Genomic DNA, 13,085 nt, shown 5'->3' on the forward strand with positions numbered 1-13,085 from the left:
TTTCCTGAGCATGAAAAATCTGAGGACTATGTGAGTAAAATCTCTAAATTTGAGAGGAAATCCATGTGACAAATCCCATATTTCATCCAAAAGTAGACAGTGGCAAGCAGTATCTCATATATATATATATATATATATATATATATATATATATATATATATATATATAGGTATGTATGTGAACCCATCTAAGAGTAATCTATCAGCAAGCTGGAAGGCTAAATTAATAAAAAATCAAACTATTTGCTATAGATTGACCAGCACAAACTACTTCTACTTGCTTTGCAAATCTGAAGCAGAGATAAGTGCATTCATTCCACTTCATTTAAGTACTGTCAAAGGCTGAAGTCAGTTGGACCTGTGATAATGACAGTATCTTTGAGTCTCAGAGGTCTCATCAGCCTTTTAAAAGAAAATGCTACAGGCCACTTTCAATAAATTTTAATGCACCTTACTAAAATCCATGGGCTTAATACAGATCAAAAATCAGATTCTGACCCTTCCATGTTAATCTGCAATAGATTTTAATTTTCCTAATCCTATTTTATATTTTAAGGAATTCTAGTATGTACTGAACCTTTATATTATAAATTGGTTTTTTTGATCCTCTCTTACTAACATTTTGATTTGATCCTCTCTTAGTAACATTTTATTTGCAGTTTCTTGATGCTTATTTTTTTAAATAGTCGTGTAACTTAACCAAGGCCTATTACGCAAGAGCAGAACATCAGGGAAAATTTTTAGCCTACTTTTTCAGCTTAAAGCATGCAAATAAAATTTAAAATAAAAAGACCTAGCCATTAAAAACTGGCAAATAGTAGGTTTAGGGTTCTGTTTATGAGTTAGATTCTTTTTTCCTTCTCCTAAGAAGTTTGAAAATATGGAGTTTTAAGAGATTGAGGGAAAACACTAAATGGGATATTTGCTGGAATCTTTAAATAGAACCATAATGTTACCAGAAGTGCTCCAAGGTTTCCTGGTTATTTTAAAAATAGTTGTTGCCATATTCTATGAATTATCACTTAAAAGCAGCTTGAATTGGTAACAGCAAATATTATTTCTTATGAGGGTTCTGTGTGACCTCTGTAATCTTTGTTGTCATTTGATTCATTTTATTATACTGTTAGGGAAGGATGGATTAAAACCAACAATTCTAAAACTCTATGGTGAACTAGTATGCACCACGGGAGGTAGAAAAAGGATATTAATTTAGAAATTGAGAAAAATTCCAGTTTTTCCCTGTTCATCACAGACAGAAGACTTCAAATGTCCTGGTGATGGTGTCACAGCCTGTTTCCATACTGTGAGATTAACTTCTTTATATCTTTCTACATTCTCCAATGATATCTTAAGTAAGAAAAAGACCAAATCTGAAAGTTTTTTAAGACCCTTTTTGAAAAAATTGTGAAGTGTAAGACAAAATAAATCCTCCTCTAACCCATTCCTAATAATGGATTGATTTGTAGACAAATCTATTTAAATTAAAATCTCATACATTTGCTGTATGCATTAGGGAAAAAAACATACCTATTTTTACAATGGTTTTATGTTGGTTAGTCACAGGGGGTGCCTGTAAACATGCAAATAATTGAGTCAGGTAGATTAGAGATATATATGGCTCTTTCAACATTTTTGAGATATTGAGCAAAACCTTTGGTTCTTTATTTTTCTTTTTCTTGTAGATCTTTATTTACAGGTATACAATCATTTGCTAACTTATAAAAGGCTTTGACTTCATACATTTGTTTGTGCATATTTTCCTGGCGTATTTTGCATAAAAATACTATGTGCATGACAGGGAATAGTTTTAAACCTGTAGTTATGTGCTGGCAGATTTATAGAGGCAACATTGATGTAGCTCTTCACACATTTTACCAGCCTTTCTACTTGCTGCTATGCTGCTTGATAGTCAGAGCCTACGAAAGGTCCATTTTCCCAAAACTCATTGGACTGCTGAACAAGATGAAGGAATTTCTAATATTGATTTTGTATCTTATTCTGATAACACCCACTAGAGCCATAGCTCACAACTCATAATTCCCATTTCAAAACACTTCACGTTTTAGCAAATCATCCAATTCAATGTGCATTAGTTTACAGAAGTACAGCTCATATGCATAGTACTTATTTCTATTTCAAGTTCTTCCACTATCCCTTGAAAAACAAATAAGTACTACAAATCCCTCAATTTACAGCAGTGAAAACTGAAACATATATTGAAAGTCTTTTCCAGAAAGAAGTTGGGCAACCTGTAAAAAAATGCTCCCTGAACAGGCTCAGTCCAGACTGACTTATTTTTTCAATAGAAAATGGTAGTTAGGGACAATTAAGAAATCTAGGCCAACATCATGCATATACTCTCAGATGTGAAAACTATGGAGCATCTACAACTGAACTGATCTAAAAAAAAAAGGCAATTTTTCATGTTTTCTAAACTTTACCCTTACAACTGACTTGGCATTAGAACTTGCCATTTGGTGTCGTTGGGTTTGTACTGATGTGTATTCTTTCTCTGCATAAATAATAAAATGTTAAAGGCAGTTAAAATAATGGCAAAAAATTGTTAAGTAAAAATAAAACATGCAATTTAATGATATATTATATGAATATAGCCTCAATGGTAAGAGACCCACATGAAATTAACTGCCAGATTATTCCATTACTAAATGAACGTTCGTTTTTTCCAGCAATGTAAGAGTAAAATTCTTCAAAATATTAAGTTCAAATTATTATTTTATCTACAAATATTTTCATCCATCTGCTGCAGCTGAGGGAAAACAGAGTCTAGATCTCATTCTGAGAGGAAATCTTAATGTTGATTTCTTCAGAGGCATTTCTCGCATAACATATTTAGACACTGGAAATCAGGTAGAGCACTTTTTTTTTAAGCCACAAAAAGAATCACCAGTGGAAGACAAATAGCTGATATCATTCTGCATACACTTTTCAATAAATATGTTAATTTATCCCATGAACAGATTTATATGAGTATATATAGTGTTATTTTTATCTCTGTATTTGTGTAGTTAAGACTTGATCCTCCCTTATCAAGGGAGTTATAAATGATTAACACATTTGTAAAATAAAACTCTTATTATTATGTCTAAGTATGGATTTAGAGCTCTATAATAAATAATCAACTTTGGCCTTCATCATATTATGTCAGTTTACAGGTATTTGACATATTTGTGTTTGGATTATTTTTTTTTTAGATTCACTTCCAATAGTTATCTTTCAGATTCTCTATTACTTGGGTATGTGCCATGTCAGGTATTCTTGCATAATGATTTCTATGGGCCAGCTAAATTAAGTTCAGTTGTTTATACAGTATCTATTTGATTTATGTCTATATTTGTTTGTAATTGTCTTTATGGCTGTTAGGTTAATTAGAGAATCAATAGAAAAGATTTTTAATGAAATTAATATATAGAAAAATACTCTCTTGTAATATGCAGTTTTATTTCTTTAACCTGGTATCAGTATCTTGTATTGCTTCCTTCCCACACATACATCTACTGGAACATATTTCAAAGGTACACAAAGGGGCTTTTCTTTGTCTGCTAAAGTGTGTCCTGAAGATGTTCACCTGGATATCTTCAGGTTTTCCAGCATAATTATTTATTCTGGAACTATAAGTTCTGACAAAAGAACCTGTTCCACCCTTATGTTTTTTCTAGATCTTGATTCTTCTTTCTTTTCCCTCTCTTACTCATGTCTTCGTCCATTTTTTGGCACCATGAAGCTTCTCCTAAGGTCACATGATAATAGCAATGCCCCCAATCTGCATCTCTTTAATATGTATGCATCTGGGCACAAATTTGCTGAAATACTGTGAGACTTTCCAAGTCACCTAGGTAATGCTGCTCCTTCATTGATGCTCTGAGAGCTCAGCACATTAGTAAACATTTTTCTGAGTCATGCCCTTAAAACCCTGCAAAAAAATTGCATTTCTTTTTCCTTTTACTTGACACCACACCACTAGAATATCTCTAGTCAAATATCCTGCCCTAAACTGATGTGAATTTAAAGTAAGATCATGTTGCTTACAGCCTTGTCCAGTTAAATTTTGAAAAAAATATCAATGAGAGAGAAATCTGAAATATATTTGTGACTAGCTTGAAACAAATATAGTACAGCAGCATATTCTTCCCCTCCCAGCCTCACATCCCCCAGCAAAGAGAACTTAAGATAAAATCTATTTGTTTTGAGGTGTTCTTGGGTTTGCTGCGGGGATTTTTTTTGGGGGTGGTGTTGTTTGTTATGTGTTGGGTTGTTATTTCAAGCCATCTAAAATTACTCCTGCTTTCTACTAGATGTGTCACCACAGCCATTCTTAGACAGTTGCTAAGTGCAGAAAGGTCTGGATTTTGTTTTGTCTTTTGTGTCTTTTTTAGTGGTCTGTTCATATTTCTCCACTTTAAACTGATGTTGATCTATTTATGTAATCATACTGTGACAGAGCCTGCTCACCACCATGGTGGCAAGGGCAAACTAACAAAAGGAGCAAGGATCTGAATTGCTTCTGAGCTTAGTCTTTTGGGCCACTTTCAATCACACAGGGTTCTTCTCCCAGCCTTGTAAATCCCTTACTTGACTCTCTCCTTTACCTCACTGCTTCTGAGGTTGGATTCAGGTCTAGCAGAATGAATGTCTCTGCTCATACCATTATTCACAACAAAAACAGACAAAACTTCTCAACCCCTCTTTGAATAAAACAGTTCAGTGTTGAACAGCTGGGCTCCCTCTCCTACTCTGTTTTGGAACATTGGTATAGTCAAAGCAACTTTGACTGGGAAGCAAAGCCATGAGTCTTGAGGCAAAGTGCTGGGAGGAGAAACTCTGATTTTATCTCTCCTTTAATTTGCCCACTGACTGCCATTTTCCAGCTAAAAATAAATATAAATTCTCAAATCTGTTTCAGAAATCAAAGCCCAGAGGGGTTCAAAGCAGCAGTCTGTCTGCAAAGCTTGATTCATTCCAATATACTTTTGTTATGTATAGATACTTCCAGTTTCTGCCTTCCCAGTCATACTCTGATGTATTTTATCAAGTGATTTGCTACTGTATTTTTTTAGGTGTAATTATCATGTGTTACTGGAAATTTATTGCACAAAAATACAAAGGTGGGTAAGCTTTTATATGGTCCTAAGTGGGGTCTCCTAGTTTCTGTGGCAGGAGCGCTTTAAGCCAGCAGCAATGAAGCACAGAGATGTCAACACCTTGTGCAGCAACAGGCCTGGGGACAGGCACAGTCTATGGGCAGCAAGGTGGCACAGCAGAGAGGTTGGTGTAGTGGAGCTCTGCTCACCAGAGCCACACAACAGGGCCATCCACTTTTCTCATGAAGACAAAGAATAGCAGCAGCATTAAATTTAGGAAAATCCTTTTCTTTATTTAGGTCAGGCTGCCAGAGATGTTGTCTTCATACTATATGTCCTGTAATGTGCAGAATAAAATTTCAAAATCTTTAAGAATAAACACCGATGCTTTAAAATGCCCTCTTTTCAAACAAAAAGCCCACTTTGTAAATATCCCAGAGCAGGACAAGGGCTGAATCAATCAGTTTGCCGAACCACATTTTAAGCCTCTCTGTAATGTCACTAGGCTTTCCCTGCCAATGTTTGCTCTAAACATTTGCACCAGGTTTACCTGTTATGCCAGTGTAATTCTAAAGTAAACTACAGTGATGTTACTACAGTTTTGTCTGAGTGAAAGCAGCATCCTGCCATTTGATAGCAAGATATGAAGGGGACATGAACTGTAACACCCTTTGCCTGTAGTAATTGTTAAAATCGAGACAGGATTGCTAAACTGATTAGAGAAGAAGCCTGAAAATACTTTTTGCAGTGTTTCTACAAGTCAGCTGCCCAGGTTTTACACTGCCAGTGGAAGGTGTCTGACAAGAGGGAGCCAGGAGCAACATGATGGAAGCAGTTACCTGGAACTAAAGGGGGATTCAGTGAAACAAATATGCCAGGGGGCTTGGAAGGCTGAATTGGCTGCCATCTGAAGGGATGGCTTCACGGCCTGTTTACACACATTGTTGAATCCAGAGCATTGATTCTATGTTTGATGTGAAAAGAAATTAAAGCCCTGGTCTCATTAGATAACCGGTTATGGTTAAAGATCACAGGGAGACTCTCTCTTCTTTTGTATGTCACTGAATGGGTCTCAGCAGGCAGCTCCTTGTGCACAATTGATTTCAAGCAGAGTTTTGTCTGAAAGATGCTTCTAGATTATGGCAAGAAAGCATTCTATAATCCTTCTGCCAATGTAGTTATGTTTAACAGACATTCAACTCTTATCACTGATTGATAACACTTAACTCAAAACATATTTAAGCTTTAGGAATGTCAATATTTTGCTGCCAAGTGAAGGTGACCCTTGCTCTTCTTGTTTGCTAAGTGTGCGCAGTGGTTTGCTGGTAAATTTGTAAGGGTGGTTATGTGGGCAGGCTGTTATGGATTTGCTATCTTAGCCTGAAGTGTTTGCTGCTGATTATGTGATTAAATCAATAATAATTTCTGTTTGGATCCTGTGCTTCTGGATTCATCTTCTTTTCCATGTTGTGGAGCAGAACAATGGGCTCTTGCACTTGAGCCTGGAGTGTTTTGTTGTTAAAGAAATGCCAAAGGTACGGCAGGTGGCTTCCAAATCTCTTTAGAAAGCAAAATATTATAACAGCTCTACAGGTAAATAAACCAGTGAGACCTTTGTGGCAAAGGAGGTGAACATGACAGGTGCAGAACAGGGGGCTCCTTTAATCAATGCACTGTTTATTCTGGCTTACCTGAAGTAGTGTATATCCTGCCAAACTGCCTTCATTCCATATTAAACAGATATTCTTTTATTCTGATACAGAGTGAATTTACATTTAAACAGGCACAGCACTTGCATTCACAGCATATGGTCATTCTAGCCACCCTGGAGGTTTTACATTACAACACAGGAGGTCTGTGTGATGCTCTTCACAGGACAAAGAGGATTTCCTCTCTCTTTCTTTTTCTCCCTCTCTCTCTTTTCCCTTCCCCCTTGCCCTCCTCCCTTTGCCCCTTATACACACAGAGACACAGAAAGTACCACCAAGCAAAGTATATTAGGAATTCCACAGCATTCTGCATGCAGTGTGAGCAATAGAGCTACAGCAGGTAAAGCAGCCTGTTTTCCTTAAGTTGCTCTGGGCTCAGAATAGGGGGGTTTTCGCATTTCCTCTTTTTTTTTTTTTTTTTGGTTTTTTTTTTTGTTTTGTTTTTTGTTTCTGTTTTTTTTTTTTTTTGGTTGGTTGGTTTTTTGTTGTTGTTGTTGTGTTGCTTTTCTTCAGCAAAGGAAAACATCACACTTATTTATAGTAACTCATATATAATATGAACCACATTGGATGAGTCTTCAACACTTGGAGGGGATCCTCATTTAATCCTTCTTTCCAAACTCCTTAGTGGCTAAAGGGGCTTTACCTTGCAAGCAACTTTTGTGCTGCTCAAGCTCTCAGCAGGAAAATCTGGGACAATTCAATGTCCCAGCGGAAATCACTAGGACACCAACAGATCTTTTAAAATCAGAACATCTGGTCAGCCACCTTATCCCATTTGGGTAAACAGAACTTTCTTAATCCGGCTGTGTTAGAAAACTGATTGAAACTGAAGGTAGTTTAATGGTTATAGGATAGCACTTGGCTAATGTTTTAACACTGGGAGCGTAGCATACTGTGATGGACAACAACTGTGCCAATCAGTTCTTTTAAACAACAAATTGCTTGTAGCAATGTTAAATATCACTTTTTAAAAATGGCACAACAACCTCAGGGAACATGTTCTTCTCTGCTTATAAAAGAGGAGTTTCCTAAGGTGATCATTCATCTATTAACAGCAAAAGGCATTGATCATTCAATACATTTAATTAGCACTGGAACTGAGGCTGGGCAAATTCATTTTCGCTCATGTCAAAACAGAATTCCTACCAAACTCTCATGTTCGGGCCACATGGATGACATTCTCATAGCACAGGTAAAAGGAGCAAGGAATGAAGGAGAGATGAAAAAACTACGTGTAGAAAATTTTTTTTATTATTATTAAAGTTGGACAAAATTAAATATCCAGGCTTTGGAGGAAGGAGAAAATTTATCTTCAGCTGCATCAGATACAATGATGAAATTCACTATAGTAAAACGTAAATAGAAAAATACTGCAGACTAAATGTTTGCGTGTATGTGTAAAAAAAAACCAGCAGTGGAAGTGGAAGTGGGAGATTGAAAGACAGCAAAAGGAGATTCCATATTGATATGAAAGTTTTATAGATCCCAACAGCATATAGATATACATTCCATATTGATATGCAAGTTTTATAGATCCCAACATCTCCCACAAGGCATCTGAGCAGGATGTGTCCCACAGCAGCCATCGGTGTGTGACCTTTGTTAATGAAGAGGCACTTCAAGTGTACCTGGTGTGCACATTTAGGTCTGCAGCTAGGGAGAAAGGGGATGGAGGGCCCCACTAACAACCCACTTTGTGGGTTTCTATCAACATTTTTGCTACTCATAATGAAAAGGAAGAGACATTATTAATAATTTTAAAAAATACTTGTTTTGAAAATAATAAAATCATCTAAGCCTAGGGAAGTTAGAGGAAAAATCATGGTTCCACACTCTCAGTTAGATCAATGTTTACAGCAGGGGAAAAAAAGAAAGAAACAAAATAAAACAAAGAAAGGTAGGCTTGTCTTGACTCTCTTCATTGTAAATCAGGACCAACTCCAGTCAAGTCGATGGATTTACACCAGCGTATGATCAAAATTGATCCTACTGAAGTCACAGTTGCACAAATATTTTCAGAGAACCTTATTCACAAATTTTAGGGACACTGACACTAATTGCTGGACTTGAAGAGGAATTACCATGACTTGGAAGTTTCCTAGTGCTCCAGGTGTGATGTTTTTCAGTGGTTTTATTGTTCAAAAAAGATAACAGTGACAAGGTTTTGGTGAAGGCTTCAAGGGAAAATTCACAGATGAAATGGGCAGAATCTGACCCCAGTAATGAAACCAGCTGTGTTATACTAGTATATTATACTAATTCATTGTAAGTACTGTGCTCTTGAGGAAATGTGGAATATGAAAAATAAGCTATCAAAAAGGAACTGAGAGGGGATAAGTACAAAATGTACAGTAAATAAACAGGATTCTTAATTGAACAGCCAGTCTGTTTAAAAGGGACGCTGTCCTGTTTCTGGTGCTGTGCTAGTGGTTGATATCTGTCTATGTGAAACCCTCACATCCACAGAGAATAAAATGACTGGAAGGCCTCAGACACACAGAATCCTCTTGTTGTCCTCATTTGCTGGCCAATAACTCTCATCATGCTAATTATTTTAATTCTTCCATGTAAGTGCAAGATGTGCTGCACAGAGGAAGATGCTGCAACAGAGAAGGTTGTATTTGATCCATCTTTGTGTGAAGATACATCCATGCTGTATTTTCCTCTCATATTCATTAGTTCTTTGGCAGCAATCAGCAGAGAAAAGTGACAGGAACTAAGAGAATTCAAATCCTCCTAAATCGACTGATTTTTGATCCTTTAACACACATTTTATAGCTTCTGAGGGGACGCCCATAGCTTCCCATTCTGAATCACCATGAGGAAAACAGTGTAGTCTGAAGCTGTGTGGTTTTGAATAGTCGTCTATGTATGCATTCTCTGGGTAAAAGAGCAAAGTGAGGGGACTGGCTGATTTTTCCCTTTTTTGAGGAAAATTCCTCTATTAAATTTATTTGTAGTAAGATATATACACTATAGAGGCTTACCTTCCTTTCTTTTCCCCAGTCTATTCTGATGTGTTTGCCATAGCTTGCCTCTGCCAGTCTAGCTCAAACATAGACAGGAAGATCCAGGCAGCCCTAGAGGCATACTGCTTCATAATCTGCTTTACCTAACCTGGTCCAGGTATGGGTAGTACCATAGTATCTGTCTACATTTGACATCAAACCCTTGGAAGTTCTGCCAGACTGATGTGCAGAAATGTCCTTTCACTAATACCATGAGTCAGAGAAAAGAGTTCTGGACTTTGCTAATTGATGGCCAAAACATTTAATACACAGGATTTACTTTAATACAGGAATTACTCTTGCAGATCCATGCAAATTCCAGGGATTTTCTTTTAGTAGCTGTCATCCCCATCCACTCTCATGGTTTTGGGGTTTTTTTAAGACAAAATCACTCACCATTTCTAAATAAACCTCGTGTTCCTGTCGAGTGGATCACCTACACCTTTGCTGATCTTGGAGGCTTTGTGTCAGCCAGTTCCAAGCTTCTGTGGCATCTCTGGGTGGTTCAAAGCAGGCTGCCCACAGGATACTCACCCTCTCAAGGAAGTAGACAGAAGGTTAAATCTGGCTGTCCAGCAGCCCCATGTTTTTGTAGTAGGAGAATTTGCACAGCCACTTGGGATGCAGAGGTGCAGAGCCTGTTCAAGACCTTTGGAATTGTCTGAGCATTACCTTCTCTGACTGATTCTGTGGGCAAAAAGTGTCAACAAAGGATTCTGCACCATCCTTCACCACATTTAGGCAGGGTCATAATGTATATCACTACACAGATACATGTGCAGATGTTTGCACACCCTTGTGTGTCTACTTTTCACATTTCACACTCACCTAAGAAGATTTTGCCTTGCATTTTTGTTTGTTCCGATACAGGCTCACCACTCTAAATAATCCCACCCCACACCCCCCCCCTTTTACTTTTTGTTGATGTTATACTCATTTTACTCTGAGCAAGCTAGTTTGTTCCTGTCCTCTGAGGAAGTTCAAGGTATAATGAGCAAAGCATCCGGATTAATTAAGCAACCTGGTGCAATTTCCCCTCCCCCACCCCCTCTCCTCCTCCCATGGACTAGATTGGATCTAATCCAAACTAAAGCAACCCTCAAAGTCAGTCTTCAGCCAACAGTCAGTCCATACTGCTGACATCCAAAGAATGGTTTTACTATATAATTGATAAGAAATACCCTTGCTAAGACAAGAAGCCCTTTAAAGACATTACTGTCACCTTCTCAAATGTTTGCAGTGACTCCAGGCTCTTTCCAAATACTGAACAACATTTGCAAACTTTTCTGTTGTCAAGCATCCTAGTGAAATGTGATGCTTCAGAGCATATGAACTGAATGCCCACAGCAACAGACTCTCCTGAATGCCTTGGCACCACACACAGAGCAGCCTAGACAAACTCTTTCCTTTTTATTTATAGTAACTTAAACCTGGGCTTGGGCAGCACCAGGTATGTCAAAATACCTTGCTCATGAATCTTCAGGAAATTATTGCTCTCTGTACATAGTGCCATGTCCTTTAAAATGTGCAAGGGGGAGGGCATTGTGCTCCCAATTGGGGAGCTGCTGTTTTAAAGCATGTAACTGATACTGATTTATGCTTTAGACAGAATTTATAGCAAGATGGAAAAGGTTATGTTTTCATTGAAAATTTACTTCCATCATTTTCTTTAACCATCTATCTTTATGCAATCTTATCTCAGCAACTATCTCAGCCAACCAAGTGAGTCATTGTGTTCTAAACGAGGGGACTGCTGTGGGCTGTTTGTGTGTCTCCCTTTTGGAAAATTGATGCTATTTACTGCAGAGAGGTAATTTAAAATAGGGATCACAATCATATTTCTATGCCATGCATGCATATTTTGTGCATAATTTAGGTTACTCTATTAGTGTATCTTTCTTACAGGTTTCCTGCTTCTTACACTAAGCACTTTAAATTGTCTTCTATAGGCAGTAGATGTGATACACAGCCAACTCAAACAGATAAAGTATTAATGCTTTGGTCACCTGAGGTTACTAACTTTACTTATGTGACAGGATAGTTCTGGGTTGAGTGAGTATGTCCTGAACACAGGAGGCCAGATAATGCTTAATGTTCTTGTTTTGCATAGTGGAACCATATCATTTTGTGTCATGGGGAGGCAGAAAAGCCCTAAAGATAAGTCTGAACAGAGGGAAAGCATAAGATTTATTTATTGCTATTTCCAAAAAGAAGAGTCTGCAGAATTAAGGGACCTGGGGATCCATTCTGCAGCTAAAATCATTAGAATCTTCAATAAGCATCTGCTATTTGGCACTCTATCTGTGCCTCCTACACAGCAGTGACTCTCTGGTCAGATGACTCTTACACATACTTTTGAGGCTATTGATTGGTAAGAGAACCATATCATCCTATATCCTCCCACTTTATCTCATGTGACAGTTAGAGGGAGGGAGGATGCTAAAAGTCTCCAGCAACGGGGACTGCCTAAGGGTGAAATGGCAAAATGACCCATTCTCATCACTGTCTGCAAAAACAACTGAGCTGAATGCTGGACTTAGCTCCTCAGACTCATCTGTGTGCTGTCACAAGCTGGTTTGAGAGGAGTGGGCAGCAAACATGCCATTGCCTGGAAATTCCAATGGAAGGGGAATATTTTACAGCCATAACTACAACATTAAGGTTGATGAAGTGTAACATTTCAGTGGCCCAGAGCATGCTGAATTCTTTTGAATAAATATTTTTAAAAAACACCTTTCACCATACTAAAACCCTTTGACAGGTGTTGAGTTTTATACAGGAGTCAGTAGCAGAAATCTCAGCAGCTGCATCTTGCCAGATGGGGAGCTGCATATGACTGTAGCTAAAGAGCGTGTCTGGCAGAACTGAGGGTTTTAGAGATGCATTCTTCTCTTTATTTCCACATTGATATTCCATAGACAGTGGAGAAAGCTGCATTTTACTAAAGCCAGATTGCTACACAAGACATATTTGTAGTGCTTGTTGCTCCTCTGCAGTTTAGTGGGAGCTCAGAGCACTGCAGGAACTGCTGGACTACATGGTCAGTGATTGCACATTCCAGAGTTCAGGGTATTCTCCTTGAAAATTTTACCTCTAGTACTTTAAAAATACACTGCAGAATAAGGAATTACTAGTTGCCAAATGTAGAACTTCTATAAGTTTAGAGATAGAAATAACTTTTTCTTAATCATTCTCCAGAGTAGACCAGCTGCAGTGAGCATCTGTTTCCCTCATGATTCTCTTCTTTAATTCTCACATCTGCGCAG

At 37.7% G+C, this 13,085-nt stretch overlaps 1 long non-coding RNA gene across 1 annotated transcript in view; it reads left to right on the forward strand.

Annotated features, from left to right (window-relative positions):
- The window catches only part of LOC116183233 (uncharacterized), a 77,142-nt gene that overhangs the window by 27,430 nt on the left and 36,627 nt on the right, over positions 1–13,085 (forward strand). The window lies entirely within an intron of this gene.

Source organism: Lonchura striata, chromosome 2 (genome assembly GCF_050655825.1).
Source record: "Lonchura striata isolate lonStrDom1 chromosome 2, ASM5065582v1, whole genome shotgun sequence".
Classification (NCBI taxonomy): domain Eukaryota; kingdom Metazoa; phylum Chordata; class Aves; order Passeriformes; family Estrildidae; genus Lonchura; species Lonchura striata.